Source organism: Myotis davidii, unplaced genomic scaffold, assembly GCF_000327345.1.
Source record: "Myotis davidii unplaced genomic scaffold, ASM32734v1 scaffold89, whole genome shotgun sequence".
Lineage (NCBI taxonomy): Eukaryota > Metazoa > Chordata > Mammalia > Chiroptera > Vespertilionidae > Myotis > Myotis davidii.
The window spans coordinates 1,511,073-1,519,634 of NW_006300372.1; positions in this window are offsets into that span (position 1 = coordinate 1,511,073).

The following is an 8,562-nucleotide window of genomic DNA, read 5'->3' on the forward strand; positions in this document are numbered from 1 at the left end:
GACTGCAGCTTAGGTCTGCTCCCTGCTGGCAAGTGGGCATCCCCCGAGGGCTGCCAGGCTGCCAGAGGGATGTCTGACTGCCAGCTTAGGCCCAATCCCCCGGGGAGCATGCCTAAGCCAGAAAGTAGTCACCCCCGAGGGGTCCCAGACTGCAAGAGGGCACAGGCCAGGCTGAGGGACCCCTTACCCCCGAGTGCACAAATTTTTGTGCACCGGGCCTCTAGTCTTTGTAATAATAACATATTTAGTTTATTGAATCTTTTCCAAGGGAGAGCTTAGGACAAACGTGTCATAATAAATAAGTCTTTGTAGCTTCATTGCCTTATTCCCAGTTAATTCTGCGTGTACTTTAGAAGTTGAGAAAGTAATCTATATGGTTGAGGGTGACTTCAGATCATACTTGTTACTTTAAAACACCAATAACACACTGGACTTTTTGACTGTTTTGAATGAAATGTGTAAGTAAAACCAGTAGAGATATCTCTATGACTATGCTACAGTTTACTGCCTGCCTATCACATGCCTGGCGCTGGACTAAGCATTCTATACACATTATCACATTCTTCAATTTTCCTAACAATAGGCTGAGGCTTTGAGAGGTCACAGTGTTCTGCCTATGGTCACTTGGCTGATACATGACACAGCCAAAGCCTGACTTCAGGTTTGCCTGAATCCAGAGACCAGATTCTGAACTATTAGCAGTGAATGAATGTGACTCCACTGAGGGAGCCCTGTAGACTTGGCAGGAAAGTTTGATGGGCTATGTATACCCTTATTTGGCTGTTTTCCACATTTGAGGAACTGAGGCACAAAAGGAATTCACCTAAGTATTTATAGCAGGTTTATATCAACCAAAGATTAGATCTTAAAGTAATAAAATACCATTATGCTCCCACTCCTCAATGGAGAGCATGGTAGCTGGGTTTGAGTATTTTGTGAGCTAACTGGCCCTGGGAAAAGTATGATTGATACTTCAGCCTTTTAGCTTATACTTATCCTACCAGATTTTTAGAAACTTCCACTCCTCATAAACTCAAGCCAAAGCATGACTGTGCCTAAAAGATGAAATATCTCTTTAGGAAGGGAAAGATGTTTAAAGGCTTCACCAAGTATCAAAATTGGCTGGATTTTCTACAGGCAACATGAACTTTTCATTTCCTGGGTGGGGACTTCTTGACACCAACCCTGCTTTCTCCTAACTCTGATGCCCCACAAGATAGTCATTTGCTCCACAAGCATTTTTTGAGCATCTCCTCTATGCCAGACATGAGTGGTGATAGTGTGGGGGACAAAACATAGTTGAGCTTATAGCCTAGTTGGGTAAGCAGTACATGACACGGGCAGCGAATTCAGTTGTCATTTTATTTGAGATGCAATACACATTTAATATTTTTAAAGTGATGCCTTGGACTAAGTGGTGCTTTCCATTTAAGGCAATAGGGCACAGTGGAAGGAAGGCTTGGGGACAGATGGAAACAAGCAGAGGATAAGTGATTGATTCCATCAGTCACTAGCCCTTTCACGTAACCTCATTGAACTCAGCTTCCTCTCCGTAAAAAGGGGATAATAATACTGACTTTGAAAGGCCAGTGTAAGAATTAAGTATGGTACTGTATGTAAAACATCCAGCATCGTGCCTGGGTCACAGGAAATGCTCAGTAACTGTTAGCTAGAATCATATTAATGAAGATGTCAACAAAGGCAAGAAATAGTCAGAACTGTAACAGTGAGATGGGCGTAGGAATAAAATAGAGGCTGCTGAGAGGAAAGGGTTCAATCACTAAAGTCATTTTTTCTGCAATAGCCACTCCTTAAAATACATATTTAGGTACAGTTTTTAGCCTTCTTTTAAATAATAAAGAACAGGCCTTTTCTTAAATTTAGGGTGGGATATAGCTGAAGGGGAGATGGTTTGAACTGGCCTCAAAACTCTTTTCCATTTTCTCTTGTCTTTTTCTTTTCTGGGGCCCAGAACAGTAAACTTCATTTAGAGAAAGAATGTTCACCCAAAGGCTGTTTCTATTTAAGATGTTTCACCAGGACAGTGAATAATCTCTTACCCTATTGAGAAATTTTTACTGTTACTACTGGAACCAAGATGTCATTATTAAAATTAGCTATTGACTTCCCATAAAGTGGTCATTTATAATGACTTTCCAAGAATGGAAGCTATGATATCATTATTATATAGAAAAGAATCAAAGTTCACAATTCTAAGACTCAGAATTCTTTGGTGGCAAGCAACAGACCCAACACTGTCTCAAGCAAAGGAAAGAATTTATCAGAAGGCTATGGATTTGCTCACAATCCCAAGGAAAAACTGAACACCAGGTTTCAGAAAACATGAATCAGGATCACTCAGGGAGCAGGAACTAATAGACAGACGTTTGAGATCTACCTTACCAGATGAATCAACTTCACTTATTTACAATTCACTTGTCTCAAGATAAAATTTTCTGAGAGAGAAAATATTATCCAAACTTGCATCTTGGTCCATTGGTCAGCCAGGATGCATCAGAGCCGATACCTGATTCATATTCCAACCAAGCCTGTTTGCAATGGGAGAGGGGTGGTTAGTTTCTAGAGGAAACCTGGTTGCTGCCACCATAAAGGGAACTAGCAAATGGGAAGACAACAAGGATTTTATACTACAGAGAGCTTCTAGGGTAGAGATGTAATGGAAGAATCATCACCATGCTCCTCAATGGGGAAACTGAGGTACTGAATAAAAGTAGTTTGCCTGAGGGGTCACATTTAATACCAGAAATGAAACTTTCTGACTTATACCCACCAAATGGAAATTCTGTTCTTTATTCTGCCCAGCTTGCTAAAGCAGTGGTCCGGAGACCTGGCACGCACCAGGATTACCTGTGGAACTTGTTAAAAATAGAGGAGCTGGGTTTTGGCACGGGGCTGGTGCATCTGTATTTTTAATAAGCTTCTCGTCTGATTCTATTTACAACCTACTTGGAGGCCCACAACACCAAGTTTTCATAGGATCCAATATAGGAAAAGAACATTGTAAAACGAACAATGGGATAAAGTGAATTTAGGGAAAAGATACGGGTTTGGTGATTAAAAATGTTTTGAGGTCTCATTAGTGTTAGCTGTCTTCATGGTTTGGGGGTTAAGGACAGGGAGAACTCCTTCCTGGTTATAACCAGCCTGGGCCACATGGATCAGGAGGGTTAGGCTGTTGACCTAGGAAACCTCTGGAGTTGAGTGCTGCAAGAAACAGGGCTGGGGCCCCTGTAGGGCTGTCCTGACCACCCAAGGTGCTGAAGGGGAGGGATCAGATTATGCGGATAGATTGCCCAAGTGTGAAGATCGGGAACACAGAAAAGGGTTGGGAAACAGGCCTGAGCTGGCACAGACAGGAATGGGATCTGTTACCTTTATCTTTTTGCCTCATCACAACTGGTGACAGGCCACTCTAAGTTTCTTAACCAACTTGGAACATAGAGAAGGAAGACTGCTATTCTTCTGCTGAGGAGCCACATTCCTCCATTTCTATCCATCCGTTAGGTCCTTGCCTACGCCTCACCTCTTCAGAGAAGCCTTCCTATCCCCCTAATCTAAAGCAGGGCCCCTGCTGTTCTCTGTGGACACCTGTTCTTTCCCAGGGCCAGTTTCATCGGTTTGCAACCTGTGCAATCACATAGGCTCCTGTACTTGGAAGGACTCCATGCTTGGTTCACTGCTCTGTTGTTGACATCTTGAAAATTTTAATAATTTTTGAATGAGGGGTCTCCATTTTCATTTTGCACTGAGTTCTGCAGATTATATATCTGGACCTGTTCTTTCCCTTCTTTAAACTTCATCATTTACTTGCAGTAGCCCTAACATCTTACTTTGCCTGTTTGGAGGCAGGAACAGGGGAAACAACCTTATTTGAAGAGGGAGAGCTTCTTTGTGATAGTAGTGACATTGTGTTTGGAAGCTAGATTCCTCTGGACCATTAAGATATGATTTCACAGAAATTCCCAATGTCTCTGAGGGGAAGTGGCAAAGGTCCTGGATAGCATGGCAACGACAGAGATGACGGAGTTGGAAATAACATCAGGCTGAATTTGTCCTCAGGAGGGAGGGAGGCAAAAGCAGCAGCAGGTACAACAGTTGGAACAAGGAGGCTAAAGCTTGAACAGAGTGTACCGGGGGTGCTGGGTGGTGGCCAGAGTCTAACCATTTGGCATTGGGCTTTCCAAGCCCAGGGACAGAAGTGGCTCCCATCCAGTCCTGCTTCTCGTTATTAAAACAAACACGTGGGCAGGGAAGAAATGGCCCGCTGTAGGTGAATATAATAAACAGGAAGTGTCCATGGGAAGCAGTGAGGGACACAGCCTAGGGGACCTTGGAAGTTAGAAGTCTGTGAGTTCACTGAGTTCAGGTGAGGACTAGAGCTCTGGGACAGAGAGAGCACCAAGTAGAAACAGAGAGTGAGGCTGATATGAAAGGTGAGCAGAGGCTGACCTGCAAATGCTGGGCATATACACAGAAGTCCCCACCCCTGATCCCTGGTTGACCGGTCCTCATGCAAATAAGGGGGCTCCAAATCCTGGCAGTTCGATTTGTCCAAAGGCACTGTCTTGACTGGTCACATAGTACCGCTATGGTTGTTTGGAGCTGCACGGATCTATTTGGATGGGGAAAGTCTCAGTCCTTTTGGCTGAAATAGGATTCCAGGAACTCCTGTTTAAGGGCTCGCTCGGATGGCAGAAACAGTGCGGAGGCAGGCAGTTCAGTGCAGGCCTCTCCCAGAAGTGCAGTTTGTGTGAGAGGTTCCTGTGTAGAAATGGCTGCTAGGCTCTGATTTTCTAATTCTCACCTGATATGTTTTTTGTTGTTGTTGTTGTTTTTTTTTTTAAATAGAGAAGAAGGAAGGGGGGTGGAGGAAAGAGAGAGAGAGAGAGAGAGAGAGAGAGAGAGAGAGAGAGAGAGAGAGACTCCTATATGGAGATTGAACCTGCAACCTTTTGGTGTGTGAGACAATGCTCGAGTCTAGCTGAGCCACCCAGCCAGGAAGTAGGCTCTGTTTTTTTTGTTTTTGTTTTTTTTTTTTTAAATTTGAACCCAGTTAGTCACCAGGAACCCTTCTTAGTAGTGTCTTCTTTCTCAGGGTGCACACTTTAGACAACTGATTCTCTGTTGGTGGATGAAGCAGAAATAATAGAGATGGAATATGTCTCTTATCTGTACACTTTGGTTGCAAGAGGTGGAAAAGCTAACAAAATGTGGCCAAAGCTTAAAAGAGGAATTTATTGGCTCAAATAATTGAGAAGTATAGTAATATGCTATTTTTAGGTATGGTCAGGTCTGATTCTCAAGTAATGTCTTCAGTACTTGTTCTCTCTTCTTGTTTCTTCATCTCTCAGTTCTTGTTTCCTCTGCATTAGCTTCATTCTCAGTTAGGCTCTCCCCATTATATAGTGGCTCCTGGTATATATATCCATCCAGCTTCAAGTTCAACAGAGAGTACCTTTGGCCTAGTTGCTCTAGCAAATCTAATAATTCTTTCTTATGCCTCTGATTGGGTGATGTGTCTGGTCCCTTTTTAAAGGTGAGATGTATATTTGGATATGGAGGTAGTATTCATCAGTCAAATGGGTATACCTATCTGGAGTTCAGAATAGAGGTCAAAGCTAGGATAGATATTTGTAGGTTGTTGGTGTGCAGATGGCATTTGCAGACATGAGGCAGGTTGAAGTAATCTATGATGTGTGAACAGAGGTGGGATAGTCGAGTGTTCAGAGATTGAGAAAGTGAGGAGGAATCAGCAAAGGAAACTGAGCAGGAGGGGACAGTGAGAAAGGAGACCCAAGAGGTGGTGTGTGGATGGTGACCCAGAGGCCAACTGAAGAAAGATTATTGTGCCTTATGTAAGAAACAGCCTACCAAATCCTAATTTACCCCAGGTCTCCATGGATAGTGTACTTCCATGTGTGTATTTATGCTGTGTGGGTGTGTGTAAAATTTTTTTGGCCTGAGGTCACCCAGCTACCATATATTCACTTTGTTCCTCCCTTAAAAATTCTGAGTCCATGTGGTCTAGAACTTCAGTTCTGGGTCTGTGGTTACAAATTTTATTAGTTCTCTTTTCTTCTTCTGCAAGATCATTTCACTTTCCTTTATATACTTCTAAGGAAAGCCTGAGGCATTGGCCATCTGCCAGGGCTGCCCATCCATCAATTCATCCATCCATCCATCCACCCATCCATCCAAGAGATAGTTACTAGGAATTTATAATGTGTAGACACCATTTTAGAAACTGGGGATACAGCCATGGACCACATAGTACCAACACTATCCTTGCTACCAGGGAGCTTGCACTCCAGTGAAGTGGGGTGGGGGAGAAGGAAACAATGTGTGTTCAGGGCCAACAAACTAAATTAATATTGTTATGCCCACACGGATGAAAACAATCAGGGGTCTAAGATATAGAACAACAACGAAGACTAAGAGTGGGGACTACTTACAATGGAAGGGCAGGGAAGCTTCTCTGAGGAGTTAGGTCCTGATGTCTCCAAAGTAACCAGCAAATCTCTTTCTTTTTAGAGTCCTGAATGGAACCTGTGTTCCAGTTCCTAGAAACCCCCAGGCTCTTGGTTTCCTCCTTGCTTACCAGAACGATGGAGGAAACCTACCTCCATTCTATCTTCATGTGAGTACCTACCTCTACAATTTACAATATTAATTTAAATAATCAGTCTTTCAACAATTTTATCTAACATCTGCTAGAGGAAGCAACATATTATAAAAGGGGAATTTATCAAAGTTCATCTTCCAACAACATGGTTAGTTACCATTTAATTTAGCTAACATTTTATTTTTTGGAGGGAACAGTTATTACAGTGCAGACACTGGTTTAAATAAGCATTTATATGCATCCTATTATTTAGTCTTCACAACTGCCGTGTGAGGTAGGTATTATTATCATCCCTATTTTCCACTTAAAAAAGCCTGAAGCTTAGAGAGGTTAACTGTCCAAGGTCACACAGCTAGCCCGTGGCTAAGCTGAGGTTAAAACCCATGCCTGCTATTAAGTCTAAATGTGTAGATACGACCAGCAAATAGATCACATTCATTAATTTATGCATTCAATCAATTACTTTCTCAACATGGATGCCTTCTCTGGCCTCCTGAGTTAGCAACTCCTTCATGTTCCCAAGGACCCTGGCCTCCTATCCTAACTTACCATGCACTTTGCTATTGCTTGTTGCTTCTTTCTCTCCCACTGACGAGCAGCAGTCTAGTTCCTTGTTATTCATCATTGTATCCCTAGCATCTAGCCTAGTGCCTGAACGCAACAGACTTATTTAAAAAGCAAACACAAAACCAACCAACAAACAACTTAACTGAAAGAGGGCAGCTAGGTCCTGGACATACAAACAATGTATTCAAGGACAGCACCTATTCTCTAGGACAGTGGTTCTCAACCTGTGGGTCGAATGGCCCTTTCACAGGGGTCGCCTAAGACCATCGGAAAACACATATATAATTGTATATTGTTTTTGTGATTAGTCACTATGCTTTAATTATGTTCAATTTGTAACAATGAAATTGGGGGTCACCACAACATGAGGAACTGTATTAAAGGGTCGCAGTATTAGGAAGGTTAGAACCACTGCTCTAGGAGGTCACAATTCAGCACTAGACGCTGGGATCCAGCCTGACAAGTGCAGTGAATGAGCTACCAGAATGGATTTCTATTGTGGAACATAGGGACGACAGGGCGAGGCATTGGGTGTGGGAGGTTGGAGAGGGACACCTGAGAGGATCCATTCATTTATTCCACAAATATTTATCAATCACCGTAGCATACATAGCATATGGTAAGGGCTCAATATCTGTTATTAAATGCCAGCCACTGGTCAAGGTGTTGGGGATGCCACAGCGCACCAGAAATCTGCGGCGGCCCTCGCCTCGAGAAGCTCACCGTGTACCGAAGGACTTCAGGCTGTGGGCGTAATTATGTAAAATTGTGTTAGATGCCGAGCAGGAAAACAACAGGCGGCTGAAATTCTCCTAAGGATATTAGATCCTTCAGCTGGGGGCAGCCGTGGGCGGGTTTTAAGCAGGAGTCGCTGTGATGGGGACCAACTGTAGGGGGCGGGAAGACTGCAGGCAAGAAGAGCTGGTAATTTTAAGATGCAAATGTTTTCAGCCTGCCGGGAAGAAGGAGCATGTGTCTAGGGTCGACGTGGTCGCTCCGTGCACTCGGGGTTCTCCCGGGACCGAGGCTGCATTTTGAATGCAAACTTGAATGCCTAGCCATGCACGGCGGGCAGAGGGGAACTGCAGCCCTCATTCCCAGGTTATTGGTACTAGGCACCTCTAGGCTCCTCCGCTTCCCAGACCTGCAGATGCACCATCTCGGACTAGGACCCCGACCGCAGCGTGCGGGCAAGATTCTGGGTGGCGGGCCCGGTGCACCGAAGCGATTACCACCTAGGTTCGGGTCTGCAGCACAGCGCGGGCGGGAGGGGGCGGAGCTTGCGCTGCAGCCCTGGGCGGTAAAGCGACCCGCCCTCTGCCTCAGGCCCCGCCTCCAGGCCCCGATGATTG